The following is a 16,394-nucleotide window of genomic DNA, read 5'->3' as shown; positions in this document are numbered from 1 at the left end:
ATTGTTGTCTGTACAGTGTGCACAGGGACTGGTATAGTCAAAGGAAGGGGACTTCTCATAAAACAGACCAGCAAATTATATATTTCACCAAAAAGAAAAAAAAAAAAAAAACTTATTACAATTCATTAATTGATCTTAAAGTGGCATGATTAAAAAGTATGTACCATGACTAACTGGGCTTAAAACATCTATATCAGAAGGGCTGGAAAAGCATGTGAGTGTGCATGAGATTATCAAATTAGCAAGTATTACACACTGTGACTCAAATGAAAATCACAACAGGATATCACTGTTCGGAGAACAAAAGCTTTTGGTCTGTTGGTACTCTGTACACTCTCAACCAACCACTGCTGTGGAACTCAGAGGGTTGAGCCTGATGCCAATTGACTTTATTGAGTCTGTCGATATTTAAAATGTACACAGCGTGTATGCACAAGGGTTTGACTTGTTGCCGGTATTTTTAGCGCTGATCACAGAGTAATATATGTGTAGAATGTATATAATAATGGCATTCAACTGACAAAACAGATTTTTTATAATCATAATCACCTTGTTTAATGTTAACTGGATTTAAGAGCTTGAGTCCGAAGGTTGTCAGACCTCTTTCACATGAAAATCTGTGTCTGTAAAAGATGAGAAGAGCGAATGATGTTAAGATATGAAAAAGTGCCCCAGAAACCAATTATCACAAGAAATGGAGCAAAATGATTTTGCATTCTTATGCACGCAGAGGATGTCATGCAGGTTTAAATTAACTCCATCAGTAAACCAGATGATTACAGTAAACAACCGCAATGTGACATGGGCTCTGAGCAAATAGCCAGCTTCCCTCTATCCTTCATTTGAATGCAAATAGATTAGATGTGCAGGTACAGATGTGTAAGACGGACAAGTGTATAATGGCTGTCAGTGGGGAAAAGGATAAACTAAATCTACAACCCTGTTTTCTGCTTCACTGATGACATAGACGACTGGGAAGTAACTGCTAATACTCTTACCATGCTGGTTTACACACTACATATGTTGACCTACTCCCATAAACCGCTACAGGTCATGTAACAGAAAAATAGTTGATAAGTTATGACAGGTGCATCATTTGCTTCTTGTAATTTTTAAAAAAAAATGTTGTTCTAATTTGGTTTATCTCTTTGTATCTGTTATTTAATCTGTTTCCAAGGTCATTTACTGAGTGGGAGTCAGTAATGTTGAACTTTGAACCTTGCTGCAATATGATAATGGAGATCAGTTTTACACCCTCTGAAACCAAGGGACTATCACCCTTTAAGAATGAGGTACATGTTGAGAATATATAGCTCTGGGATCCCTGCAGAAATTAATTATATAACCTATTGTAGCATGCTTCAAAAGTTCACGGTGCATGAAAAACTTAATATGCATGGCCTTCACCTTTACAGGCTCATGAAATTGTAGAGTTGTGCTTAATTCTTTTTTTTTAATAATATGACAGAGATCATTTATTAAGACCGGCATATGTTAATAGCACTCTACATGGCTGAGACTTTAAAAAGTTGCGTTTGATGTCCACTCACACAACCACAGAAAGGTCAGTACTATTTTTTAATACGGCTCTAAAGATACTCATGTTCTTAGTCGCACTTTTAAATTGAGCTTTGTGGGCGGCAGTGGAATTTATACAACTGTATTATTTTTTTTTTTAATCAGGGGTTTTGTGTGTGGAAAATACATTATCACAATCAAGGTTTTTCTGTGATTGTGTATGATTGATCAGTGTATGATTTAGTGGGATAACTTGTGACTTCATAAGGGAAGTACAACTGTGACATTATAAACAGGCTCACATCGTAACTGTACTCACGCTTTAGTCATAAAAGTTCATTTGATTCCTTGCAAACCAGCTGCCTTTTTCATGGTAGTCTAGTTATATATAAGTAGCCTATATTATTGTCAGTTTGTATATTTGTTCAGTGTAGATAAGATATCTAATACCTCAATGCTCTATTTAATCCATATATTCAATGTGATGTCTGTGAGATGAGGCTAAACAAACTGAAATAATAAATTACCAATAAAAAAAAAAAAAAACCTTGTCATGCACATATATTAGCTGGACGGTTGGAGTCAGGGCTGTGTGTGTTCTCAGACCAGGGCAGGTCTGCCTATACTACGTGATTACGCCACTCTGACAACCCAGCAGCCTGGTAAGGTCAAGCCCTACAGAGTGTCAGAGAGGTGGGATGATGATGTATCTCTGTGATGCCTCAGTTTTTAACCTCTTGACTTTGTTGTTTTTCTCCTTTTGCGTCAGTATCAACTTTTTTGCCCATCTGCCCGGGAACGTGTCTCCCATTACAGCCGGACAGTCCAACTGTTAACCCTCTGTATACCAGGCCAGTAAAAACATTTCTCCGTCTCGTACTTTCTGTTAGTTCTTTCTCCATATTGAGTGAAACATTCACTCAAAACTGAATTTGAACTTTATAATGATGCAACACTGGCCACATTTGATTCCAAAGTGATTGCGGTAATTATTTCTCCAAACATTTGAAAGCTGTTTAAAGACCATACATTTGTTGTAGACTATGTCATGTTCATGGATAGGGTGAGCAGACGTCCCAAAAAAATTGTGACAGTCCTGAAATCCAAGCAGTTATCTCGTTACCTGCCCTAATTGTTCAGAAAATTAGAGCAAAGTCTTAAGAGCAGACTCTCGAATAGTTATAGTCTGATAGAAAATTAGAAACTGTTCATAGTGATTGAGTCGTCCTACAACCAGCTCCTGTCGGCTGCTCGTTGGCTGCATTGATAACACGAATTTCTATTTTTCTCAGGCTGTCCCGAGACCCAATGAATACGTAGGTTAAAAAAGCAAAAAACGTCTCTGCAGGTACCGGGAGGACTTTTTTCTCAATTTTTCTCGCCAGTTAAATTGATAACATAACTTTGTGTCTACTCCAGACATAATTCCCTTGGGTGTGCACTATGGAGGTAATCAGGGTCAAAGTTTAATTTACTTAGCTGTGAATTCTGGGGAAAAGATTTTAGAAATTGCATGCCACAATGGTTTAAGCAGCTGCTTTCTCCTTTGGAATTCAGAACGCTAAATGTCACACTTGTGCATTTGGTGGGAAAGCCATGTTGTTGTGATGTATCACAAATGTTAATGTGCATGCTATGTTAATCTTGTGAAATGAACAGGTCACTCCAAAACGTTAAACACCCACATAATTTACCATACATCCTTAAAAGAGTTGGCTCTTAAATAACAAGTCTTGTGTGTTGCACTGTCATGGGAGCAAATCTAGTAACAAAGGCATCATCATATTCATCAGATGATAGTAATATCATTTTAGAATGAAACAACATACAAAGACAAATCTTAATAGCAAAAGCAGTTTACACACAGTGTATTTATTAACTCACATATGCTGCGTTTTTGTCACAAAAACAGATGTACTCTTCTCCAGGATGATTGTAAGTGGCTTCAAGGTGACACAGCCACTGTGATCTGGATGTCTTGCCCTAAGCCAATCGTCCTGTGTGCTGCTGCCTCGGTAGAGATGTCTCTTGTTGTTAGCATGTAGTAGCGTATATTTCAGCGGATAATGCTGCAGACTTTGCTGGAGAAGCTGAGGTGAGGGAATCGTCTATTCTTAGTGTGACCTCAGTCATATTTCCCATTATGTCTGAAAACAAATGGGTATAACTCACATCACAACAATGAGTCTAAACTGTACAATAAAAACTCACATTGGTATGTCTGTGTTTGTCAGATAATGTGAGTCAGGACAACACAATGGGATGCTAGTCTGCCAGATTTTCTTGGTGTTAGTGTGTCTTTGCGAACAATGGTGAGGGAGGAAAGAAGTGTGTGTGTGTGTGTGTGTGTGTGTGTGTGTGTGTGTGTGTGTGTGTGTGTGTGTGTGTGTGTGTGTGTGTGTGTGTGTGTGTGTGTGTGTGTGTGTGTGTGTGTGTGTGGGGGTGTGTATGCTGCGGTTGGTGTGTATGCGGGGAGCGGTGCATTTGTCGGTGCTCAGGTGGCACATACCCTAGGTAAATCATTTCAGATCCATTTATTCAGAAGCCTGTGTGCAGACGACACCTGCACAACGCTGCCAAAGAACTGCCACAATGTCAGCGACTTCGTTTGCAGTTCTTACCCCCCCGGCTGGCATGTGTGTCAATGTGCATTTGTTTGTGTGTAAGCATGTATATATATATACATTCATGTGTCTATTCGTATTCTGTGTCTTTATGCTGCTCAGTCAAATGTCTTATTGAGAGAGAAAAATAACAGCAGGGGAAGCTTTTCTGTCATCTGAGCGTCTGTGTTATTGCTATGTTGTTTTCAATGATTCCTGCTTTAAATCTAGCTTCACTCCCAAGGATGATTAGTTAATTTAATTACTCTAATAAACACTAAAAAGGGGGATTGTTTGGTTCTTAAAGAGCAAATGCCTGAGATCAAATTGATGGTATTTTTAGTCTGGATGAATTTATATATTTTTTTGATATGACAGCTGTCTTAATCTGTGTTCAAAATGAGCTCGTTTGTGTGTGTCATTTGTGCGCTGACAGTCAGTTGTGACAGTTGTAAAGTGTTCTTGAAAAAGCGCCCGACGTGGACACTCAAGACAGCCAGACGAAAGATTTGCAGGTCTGTGATGTCTGTGTGTCAAATTACTTATCTCACTAAGCATATGCTGGCACTTCAGAATCATATACTTCAAACCCGCGGCTTTCAAAAGCGTCAAAACGGACTGTCTTATTCAACACATCAGTCATGTAGCCACCAGCAAAATGAGCGAGATGTCATTTGCACTCAACAAAAAGCTTCCCAAGACATTTAAAGACACTCTTGATGACTGTTTCAATTTGGAGAGACTGTTAATGATATCGTCTCAGCTGCCTTTTGCCGAGGGTTTTTTGGAAGATGCAAGTAAACGACAAAGAGTACTTAGATGTGCACTTCAGCTAAAGCTTTAGCAATTATTAATTTGAATCCTGAAGACAATTAGTGAATAACTATGGCACCAATTATCCAGCTGTTACCCTGGATTTTTGAAGAGTGAGCCAATCATAGGGTCAATTTAATCTGCCTGCAAAACATAAAATAATGATTCTCTCGATCACATTATCACACATTTTGTGTGTCAATAAAAGTCTTCTTTTGTGTGATGAGCCTAAAATACATTTCCACAAAAATATTGACTTAATGAAGAAAAACCGACAAAAATATCTTTACCAAATACCTGCTATGTATTCTTATTCAGTTTATGTTAGTTTGAACTCTTTTTTTCTTACACCTCAACACACACAGAGACAGAAACACGCACACACACATATTCAAACACAGACAGAGACACAGACATACTAGTCCTTGAGCTCCGAGCAAATATCTTTTTGTTTTTTCTTTTGGTTTGTAATTTTCCAAGTGTGAGATAGGGTTAAACTATTTCATTGCACTAATTGGCCAGTGTCATTCCTGACGTTTGGATAAACAGCAGAAAAGAGAGAAAGCTGAGACAAATGATGGCTAATTAAGTGTGTGTGTGTGTGTGTGTGTGTGTGTGTGTGTGTGTGTGTGTGTGTGTGTGTGTGTGTGTGTGTTGCAGAGACAGAAACCATCTGACACAAAAAAGAATGACGAAACAAATCACCCAGCTTGACAAAAGCAGCAACTACTTCTTGCGATCGGAAAGTTTGAAAACATTGAAAACTTTCTGCTTTCTTTGAAATCCTCAACTTCTCTCTAATTGGGTTTCATTCAGTGCTAACTGGGAGGGAAGGGAAACAATTATTGGACACATTTAGCTTTGAATATTTTGGCAGAAGCAAGCAATTTTAGGCTACAGCTAGAAGTGTTTTGTCAGGGTAAGAAGTTTTCTTTCTTTTTTTTGAATTTTCTATATTTAGCAGGCAAAGGTGTATATGTACATCTTTCTCTGGTTATCCCTGGCCCTCACAGCTGCTAGAAATCTGATAAAACAAAACTCAGATAAAAACCCATCTTAAAGGAACAAGAAAATGGAAGATAGAGAGAAAATATGGGGAAGCGAACTCTTAAAATGAGCTGAGGCATGTCTGAACTCCGACCCACAGGGGACATTTGTTTTCAGAGGTAGCGTGTTGGCCCACCACATCATCCCCAGGGAGATATCTTCCTCCCCATTTCTCTGTTACTTCACCTCGTGTTACCGCCGCTCTCTCTCTCTGTCTGACTGACTCACACATGTGGACGCACACACACAAACACACATGCTCACATACAATCCCTCAAACCCTCGCCCGACCCCCCCTAACTCCCCTTTCTTGCATTTGACCACTTGTCAAGGGATGTTTATGGGCCATTGTTTGCAGTGCTGATGATCATTGTCACCGGTTGATTCCATTACCCATAGTCCTCTGATGGATGGAGCCTACCCTGACGTCCACTGATATGGGTGTCCTTGACCACTGGGGCAGATGCAATGAACGGAGGGGGGTGGAGAGTTGGATCTTCTTTTTTTTTTTTTTTATTCAGTAGAAACAATGTATCATACTGTTGAAAATGTTGCACGGTGCTTGATTTGCAGGTGGGATGAGGCAGAACTGTGGTAGAGAATAGTTTCTAAAATGGTTTCATAAAATGTTTTAGCATGTTAAGCACAATTCTTTTTTTTTTTTTTTGCGAGCACTTTTTTTTTTATTTGGCAAAAGTGCAAAACATTGGTCCAGATGAAAATATACAGAAAAGTACACTACACATTCTGAAGACAGCACAGTGCACCTCCGCCACATTCCCTCCCTGCAACCACGTTTCCACACCAAAACAAAGAAAGAAAGGAAATACAGGAAGGAGGAGACACAACCAAAACATAGCCAAAGATTGGCAAAATTAAATGTAAATCTGTGGGTTTCCAGCAACAATGTGACAAGATTACAAATTTGATTGATGATTTTTTTTTTTTTTTACATTAGCGAAAAAGCAAATTGGTTTTCGGTGCTTTAGCTGTACATTAAATGACAAAACAAATAGTTTGTAACTATTCTTTAGAAATACATTCACTCCAGATAAAACCACAGTTCTATTTATTCTTCTCATTAACATTGAAGCAGCGTCAAAGTCACCTAAAAACCAAACCTCCCCTTCAAACAGACTTCCAGCCATCCAGAAGTTGGACGGACCAGTCACAACCGTTTAACTCACACGGGGCCCATTGGTCTGGCTATCTCTTAAAGGTATATTCCAGAAAAAACTAAATCCTTTTCCAGTATGTGATCTTTTCCACCTCGGCTCAGCATAAAAACTGTTTTGCAAACATTTTTGCATTTCCACTAATTGTTTTTTTATGTGCAAAATGAAACTGTACAAAAAGTGTGGATGGAAACGTACCTAATGGGAGTTTTATCTACTGATTTAAGAAATCAATACATTTGTTCATACACAAATAACCCAGTTACTGTTAATACCCGGACTGATGTTTGTTAAGGCATGTACAAAGCCTGCTTATCTAATAACACAAGTTTGTTAGTTGTTTGCTAGTCCAGAATGATGTGAAGTACAAGAATACCGTGATAGGAAAACAAAATGAAAGAAAATGCAGGGACTTTGTTGTTGAATTCAAAGAACTCTGTAATGCAATGTATTAAATGCAGTGTTAGCTCTTCCTTTAAATGCGTCACTTCAGACAAACCACTCTGTTGATTAAGAGTTTAAATGACAAGAGTAATTTAAAAGTAAGATGTTTAATCATTTTCAGTTTATGGAGTTGTACATACTCTGTTTACAACCGTAATTCATATAATAAAAGTTAACATTGATTGTTGTAGTAATTTGTGTAGCTGTCCTCCGGTCTTAATCACATTATTACAGTGCGTGTAAATACACCGAGGGGTTGCCCGCGGTCCGGCCTCCTGCAGTTCTCAAGTGTCAACCCATTATTTGAAAACTTCTTCACCATCTCATTGAATTAGTGCTCCACGCTCACTTTAAACAGATGAGCTTGGAGTGAGGGAATCATTCACAAGTCACACATCACAGGCAGACAACTGCAATTACTGATGGGAGAAGATGGGTTTGGATTTAACCAGGCGGAGGGCACGATGTAGTGTCAGTGAAGGATTGGCCATGGTGTTTGGTGACGGGGGATGAAGCAGTGTTGATAGCTAAAACATTTACCGCGGCTCCAGCTATCGTAATTTTTCACAGAGCCGGGGCGTCATTGATCAGGATGATATCTGGCGGAGGGAAACGTGTAGTTAAAGGCACATGTTTAACAAGCTTCTCCAAAAATTTGTCACATAAAGACTTTCCATTATTATTCTGAACAAAGACAGTCGTTTTCTACCCCTCAGATCTGTCTTTTGTCAACCAATCCTCGCTGGGCAGATTACTTTTCTTTAGGAAAGAGCTTTGCTGGATCAGACGAAATATTGTTCTCAGATAGGAACAAGGCCATATGCTGCACTTTGAGGTAGAAATTAGTCGCATTTTGTTAAATTGTCTTAATGACGGTTGAGTAAAACCATTTCTATAATTATCGAATGGACTGCCTTGTCCTTGTTCCTTTAAGACAATGCCAACGTGCAAAAAAAGCAGGAAAACCCAAGCCTCCAATAAAACTACCATTAATGTTATTGCAATATGCAAAGCTATGCTAATGTTATGCATACTGTGAACCTACATAGTGGCTGTTTTTTGGCCATTTCAAAAGATATGACTGCAATTAGACGACAGTTGATTGAAATCATTTGCTTTTTATGAGTCTGGTACTTTTGAGAGCTGACAGGGAGTTGTACAATTCGCTGACAGTATATTTTCTCTGCATGCGGAGATTACCTGCTATTATTGACCCTGATGCAAACCAACGGGTAATACATTTCAAACAAACTGCTCACTATCTCAGTGATTTGCATTTGGTGTCATATACCATATTCCCTGATTACCTAATGATTTATGCTTTAATATAATGCACATAAGGCCTTTCAAAGCAATTTGTGTACCATACCTTTCCAGTGACTTAACATGTCGGAGACAGAAAAATTGAGATGATAGTTTAAGGGCTGCGGGGAAAAGAGAAGTCTTATCAGTTAAGACTTTCTTTGTATGTAGGATTTTTTTTTTCTTCTTTCCTTGGAAGGCAGGGGTGCAGCTGATGAATTCTTAAGCAGATCTGGCTGATAATTGTATTTCATAACTGTCATGCGGAGAGGGACTGTCCGCTGAGAAGCTATTTGTGTCACTGCATCTCTCTCCCTCTCCATCTCTCCCTCTCTCTCTGCAGCCTCTTCAATAAAACTCAAATCATGACAGAGATTGTTAAGTCTACCTCCAAGATTATTAAATCCAAATGGAGAATTTACGGGTGACACTTCATAACAATTAATCTGAGATGCTTGATTAATAAAGTTGGCTCTCCCCCCTTCCCCTCCTTCTCTCTCTCTCATTCTTTTCTGTCTTCCCCCTCCCCATTACTAAGTTGTCCTGTTTGAGTGGGATGGAGGAGGAGGGGAACAGACGTGCGGTTGGCAGGATGGTTGTCAGGGACGACATGAGTGTCATTCTTTTTGATTAATGGAGCATTGTGACCCCGCCCCTAACCCTCCTTCTTTCCCAGCATGCCCACTCTCACCTCTGCAAAGCCCCCCCCATAACAGGTAAAAATAGATGTGGGCCAAGTTACAATCTCCCATTTGAATTCAAGCTAGACATTACCTGATGATAGGGAAAAAGTAAGATGGGAAGAAATAAAGGACTGATATGGAAAGAAATATGGAAAAAAGCAAAGAGTGAAGTGGAAGAAAAATAAAAGGAAAGAAGAAAAAATCAAGAAATGAAAAGTTGTGAAAAGAACAATCCAAAGAAAGGAACAAGGAAGGCTAGAAAGGGTAAAGGAAAGAAAGAAAAGCAAAGCATAAGACAGATTTTTGGAGAACGTCACCTACCTAACCTTGTCACCATGTTGAGTCAGCTGTGATTAATTAGTTGAGTGAGAGTGAGCAATTAGGTCAGGAGTTTGGGGTGTGTATGAGTACAAATGTGTGTATGTCAATGTGTGTGTTCATGTTCAACTTTTTTTTTTAAATCAAGATCCTTTCGTGACCAAAGGATGTTAGCAGTATGGACATTATTTTTTTTGCTTCCCCTGCACTCTCCATGAGGACAAGAACAAGAAAACTCCAGTGTACACAATACAAAAAACAGTAAATAAATATTGCAGAATTATACATAAATAAGTAAGGTGATGGGTAAAACATGAAGAAGGAAGACAGAATGGCAAAATATAAATGCATAAATTAAAATAAAATAAAAGTCCAGTTTATCGCCTTCCTTGTTTTCAAAAAGTATTTTAGGATTGATTCCTTAATGGAATGCTGAATCTTTTCTAACTAAATGTAATTCATGAAATCCTTAACATAATGCATACGGTGGCAGTGGCTCTCAACACTTCAAACAGAGCAGATGTCCTACAGTTGCAAGTGGCAAACAGAACCATCACATTCGCATGAGGGCCACACATGTGAACATACCGTGGGGCGACCTCAAACGGTGCTGAGTGCTGATTGTTGGAGTACAAGTGTTTCCTACTGGCTGTTTTCCATCGGTCCCATGACAGTCGGCTCCCGTCTCACACAATCCTGCTTTGCAGCAATGAAGCCGATGTACAAAGTTGAGGAGTTTGATATGCAACTTGCATTTGAATTCCGTGTCAAATGCAAATGTCTAAAATGGTCATATGTTAACAGTTTTTGCTTGGTTTGCACTAAGAAAACCGGGGTAAAAATCAGTACTTTTGTTAAAGCGCCCTGTGGTGTATTCCTGCAGAAATGTGGCTCTAGATTCCTTTGCAAGAGTTTGAGGATAAGAAACCTTAACACAAAACCTTGAACCCGTAAAGGCTTACAAAAGATCATATTTAACAATGATGGCTATATATTTTCCTTTTTGCAATTAAAGAGTCCCTCTGTGTAATTTAATGCTTCTTTTCAAGTGTCGGGTCCCCTGAGACTTGGCCTGTAGCTATGCCATCGCTCTTGGTGATTATCATTAATGAATGTCGGCTAGGACCATCCCTCAATGTGACTAGGGAGGAAACACAAGCCCTAATTAAAGGTTCCTATTCATAAATATATGCCTCAAACTGCATGGATCGACAGGCGCTGTGCACACAAGTCATTTTAATGTCGGAAAAAGCACCTTTTTAAGAACGTTTTCTTCCTTAATGTACAGTAGACCAGCAATAATGACCAATTTCTGCAGCCAAAGCCCTCAGCAAGAGATCTGTGCAATTTGAGATTTACGTTTTTTTAAATTTAAGAGTAAAGATAAAAGATTAGGATCCACTAATTTGACATGTAAGGACGCTGAATGCAAAATAGCTCGACTCTTAACCGTAGTCTTACTGTGTATCAGAACATTATGAAACAGTTTTTGCATGTAATCCTCAAGAGACTCTGGTGTGTTTTTACCACAAAAGGTTATAGGGAGCTCCTTGTGTTAAGGTCATACTGTGCATGGAAGCGTATTCCTCTATCTAAGAAGTGGAAATATTTACAAAATGAAAATGTTTAGCTGATTACAGGATGTCGCTGAAAAAGAAAATAATCCTCTTTGCTTGTGTTCTCTCATCAAAAACTATTTGAATCATTTTATTTGCTACAAATGCAGACTGACAACTGTTCTCATAAACACTCGTGGTTGCATCGTCACATCAGTTTCCCCAGACAGAGCTACGGGTAATTGTCACGTGAAGAAGATCATGTTAACATTGAGGATAATATTGAGTCTGTTGCATTTTTTTCATGGGGAACTCAACGAGTCTTGTCAGAAAAATGAGCTTCGTGAGATAAACATTCGGCTGTTTCTCTTTCCTACTTAATGGCAGAAAATGCTAATTGGAGTGCTTGTGTAAGGGGAAAACAAAAGGGAAAGGCAGAATAGAGGGTGTGCGTGTGCATGGCTGGTATTTTGAAACGTGAAATCTCAGATAAAGTTCTGCCTGTGGTGATATGTAGCTTGTGTTTAAAAGAAGTAACAATACTGGGCTTTCTGACGCTCGGTAGAAATTCTGCTGAACAATTATTTCATAGTTCATGTAAACAATCTCAAGTTGCGTCTACTCCTTTCAGCTTTCTAGTTTCTATAAAACAACACCTTGAATCCCCGAGGTACTTGTATCCTTAATAAACTTGCATCATTCACCGCTCCACAGCATTTCATCACATTCTTCTTCCAAACTGACAAAATCAGGAAAAAAAAAGCTCAGGCGGGGATTACAAACCTTTAATTGCATTGTCAAAACTACAGCGACATTCATTGTTTAAAGTCTACACGTTAAACAAGTCAAGGGAAAAAGAAATCTCAATAAAATATCAAAACCTTTCTCTCTCACTCTCTCTCCATACTCAAACTTGGCATTTTAATTATGCAGTCTTATCTGATAGATGTGGAGATATAGCTCATGTCAAAGTTAGAGCCTCTTCTTTATTAATTTTTTATTATATATTCTTATGTTCAACCTGTCAATGAGTGTCTGGAATCTGATAGGACCCATCATTGATTGAAGATTACTCAAGATTATGGAGAGAGGCATTACCATAAACTGTAAGCCTTCGTCATTCCAAATGTTAACTTATTTGATTGACACTAAGGGAAAAGATTACACTCTATTTCAGTCCACCAAGAAGAAGTTTAGACCTCTGGCACTATTGCAGTTCTTGAGACAACTTACATTAAAATATAAGAAGAGTTTAATCAGAAAGCATTTCACAGAGAAGTTAAACACCACGTTAGACACCCCCCCCCCCCCCCCCCCCCCCCCCAAACACACAGCAAATTTGATCTGCATTACTCGTATATACATACCTTTTGACATGAGAGGTTTATGGCTGCAAATTGTCCGGATGGTTAGCCACAGGCCAAAATCTGCAATACAACATTAATTATTTATGAAGATTAAGAGGTAGAAATTAAATTCTGGGATTATATCTTGATGATTTTGGTTGATATTTGCTAAATATATCCTTATGTTTGAACTTAAATGAATCAATATTACCACATAAAGCAAAGATTTAAAAGATAGTCTATTTATATAGTAATCTGTATACTTTCAGTGCAAAAAAAGATAAATGTTTACTCGAGTTAAACAAGATAGCTACATGACTTAAATCATGCTAGTGTGTGGCTCCGACACATATTTTATATCGTTTCAGTGTGGAATTTCTCTGTGACAGTGAGGATGATGATGACGATAAAATAGGGGAGGATAGAGATAGAAGGTGAAGATTATGATGAATAGAGAAGACAAAGAGGAAGAAACAAGGAGAGAAGGTCATATTCACTGTGATAATAACACTTCCGGACATTTTGAAATTTGTAAATTTCTTTGTGTTGCATGATTTTAGCTAAATGTGAACACGAACCTCGAAGCGTGGTTTTATTTTATTTGTTTTTTTTATTTTAAACCTCATTACATTTTAAAAATAATTTGCGGAATTAATAGATGGCATACATGGTCCAAAGGAAAATAGTTACGTTGGAATTGCAACCCTGGGAGTTTATGTGAAAAATGTGCATTACAGTTGACAACATTTATATTTGACACATTATTAATATAAATAATGATGTTCCTCACTCACTATAACACTTATTTGGTCACATTTATAAGAGTAAATGTATATTGATGGCATATAATGTATACTATTTTAGTTTTATTCCTTTATGGGAACAACACAATGTTATTCAGTTGAAGAATTTACATGGGAAAAAAGTATTTTTGTCAAAATTTGGTCATATGAGTTTCAACATGGTCCCTCACCTCATTGGGAAAACGATCCCGATCGTAAAAAGAACTTCTTTGTTAATGATCACATCAGACCTAGGAGGAAAAAAAGACGAGACAAAAGAAAGTAGAGAATAATACATGCAAAATACGTGACAACTACATGGATGTTGTCACCCGCTCTGAGGGACTATCGCCACACAGAAGAGAAGGAAACAGGATGACGTGTCATCACGCTGTCACTGTGCCACAGTATATTGAAGAGGAGCTTCATGTATACAAGTTGGGGGTGGTGGGAAACAACTGTTTGTGCACTCGGCTTTTGTCATACATGCACATGGACATGTGTGGTTGCATCACGGGTGGTGTGTAACTACTGTAGCAAGCAATTTGGATCATGATGTCCTGATTGTGTGTGGCTTTCTGTTTCGGAGAAATACGCACACAATAAAAGTCACTGTACATCAAACACATTGGTCATAGGTTATAAATTTCCCAATCAGTAAATACATATATATTTTTTTGATCTGCTGTAGTGTTTAAATATCTGTGACTTTCAGGGATGAGTATTTAGTAAATTATTATAAAATAAAACCCCAACTGATACACACAAATATACATCAAATGACACTTGTGGAAATAAATAAATTCGGTCACTAGTATATGTGCCGTCTAAAGGGACTAAGAAGAAAAGAAAGAAATAAGCAAGATACTATGAAAGGAAGAGAAAGCTACTACAGAAAGAAAAAGTGTTCGTATAATAGAAAACGTTGTCAATTTAACATGAAACCTGAAATTGTTAAGCTTGAACGTGCTGTAATTCTGAATAAGTCCTGCTCATGCAGACATTTCAATGCACAGATGGTTACTTACTACCCCTGCCTCTTGAACCACATGTCCCCCCCTGCTGGCCCAGGATCAGATCCTGCACAAGCTTCTCCTCTGTGATTCCTCTACGGTGTCACTGCTCCCTAAAAACATGCAACCTTTAAAACAGGAAAGGATGCCCTACTCACTAAATTAATACCAAAAAAGTAAAATGACTACATCAATATAGTCTATAGTTTAACTTGTATACGCTGACAGACGCTTCATGTTATTCTCAGTGTTTAGTCACTCAACATTTCAACATTTACCAATACCTTTCTGAACATAGTCCTGCACTGCACAGTCACTGCATGAGTTTGTCTCACAGAAAAGCAAAACATTTTACTTAATATCCAACTACAGTATTTACAATTATTTTAAGTAAACCAGCATAGGCTGCAAAATAAGGCATTCAAATTAAACATAGCATTGGTTTCATGTTTATATGATCAGGTTTTCAATGTGATCAGTCTGAATGAGTACATTTTAAATTAGTGTAAAGCATCTCCAAGACAAAGGACAATAATCTATTATCTGCAGCTCGTCTGTATGCGTATAGACTTCGGGATGGAAATAATAGTGACGTAAGTCGGCTCCATCAATCAGCGGGCAGGCCGCGTTGACAGACAGGGATAGACAGATGTTGGGGCGGTACTTGGTATTTCTTTTACCAGATAATAGACGACCTCAGACATCCTCTCTGCGCAGTTCATCAGTTTTTGCAGCCAGGCAGTGGCTCAAAATGCGTAAAGACGCACAAAATGTTCACAAAACAGCTTCGCCGCTGTGCGTAATGAGGAGGAGACACCCGGGTGTTTGTTGCCTGTTCACTGAGAAAACGTGAGAAACTCACCAGAAGACGTTCAACCAGGACGCGTTCCAGAAAGTAGTAATCCAGTTTCTTGTAAATGATCCGGTCCAAACCTTCGGTCGTAGCCCGGACTGAAGCCGGTGTACCTGAGTGGATGATGTCCTAAAATCGCATGGCTGGCCGCAAACGACTGAAGAGCGCATCCAGTCTAAACTGAGCCAGCTCTTATGCCATCCGAGTTATGTTGTGATTCTATCACTTAGTAATAAAAAAGAACTTTAGACTTGTTTCTCTTCTATCTTCTTCACTATCCTATCCAGCAGTAAACGGATAAATCATGCTGTCTCATTTGAGGTAACATTAGCCTACTTGTGTGCCCTTTATAAACACTTTATGGTGGATAATAGTTAGGATGGAGTGTAGGCTATTAATGGAGCCTCTTGTGGATTCAGAGCCCCTCCCCTTAACCACAAGCCTCGCTAAAAAGGTGTAACGAATCGATCTGCAGTCTCCTTTGTCCCGCTAAAGAGGTCACCGAAAAGCTCCACATTTTAGAAAACTTTGGAGCAAAGCTAAGAGCTGATCTGCACTGCACACTTTAACTGTCTGAGTGAAACTACGGATTTTGTTGCTTCATGTGCCTGAGTGAAACGTGTTTTCACAGTTGAAAGAATTGTACAGGAGTTATTAGTGATTGCGGTTTTAGGGTACAATCCCAAGGCCTAGTTTCGTGCCCACCAAAGTCTAAATGGTTTATTGATGATTTAAGCAAACGTATTGTATTTGTTTATTTGTATATCTTTTGCAAATTAAGAAGGCAGGACTTGTATTGTCGATGAAAAATATGATGTAGCCCTCACCTAATAGGCCTAATGTATCCAAACTGGCTGTGAAACAACAGCAGTGACTGAACCAAATATGATTTTGTTTGTAGAAATTTGTCTCTTTCTCACACACACACAGGCTGCACGTCA

Source organism: Etheostoma cragini, chromosome 14 (assembly GCF_013103735.1).
Source record: "Etheostoma cragini isolate CJK2018 chromosome 14, CSU_Ecrag_1.0, whole genome shotgun sequence".
Lineage (NCBI taxonomy): Eukaryota > Metazoa > Chordata > Actinopteri > Perciformes > Percidae > Etheostoma > Etheostoma cragini.
The sequence above is the reverse complement of the archived record's forward strand: the minus strand, read 5'-3'. Positions refer to the sequence as shown.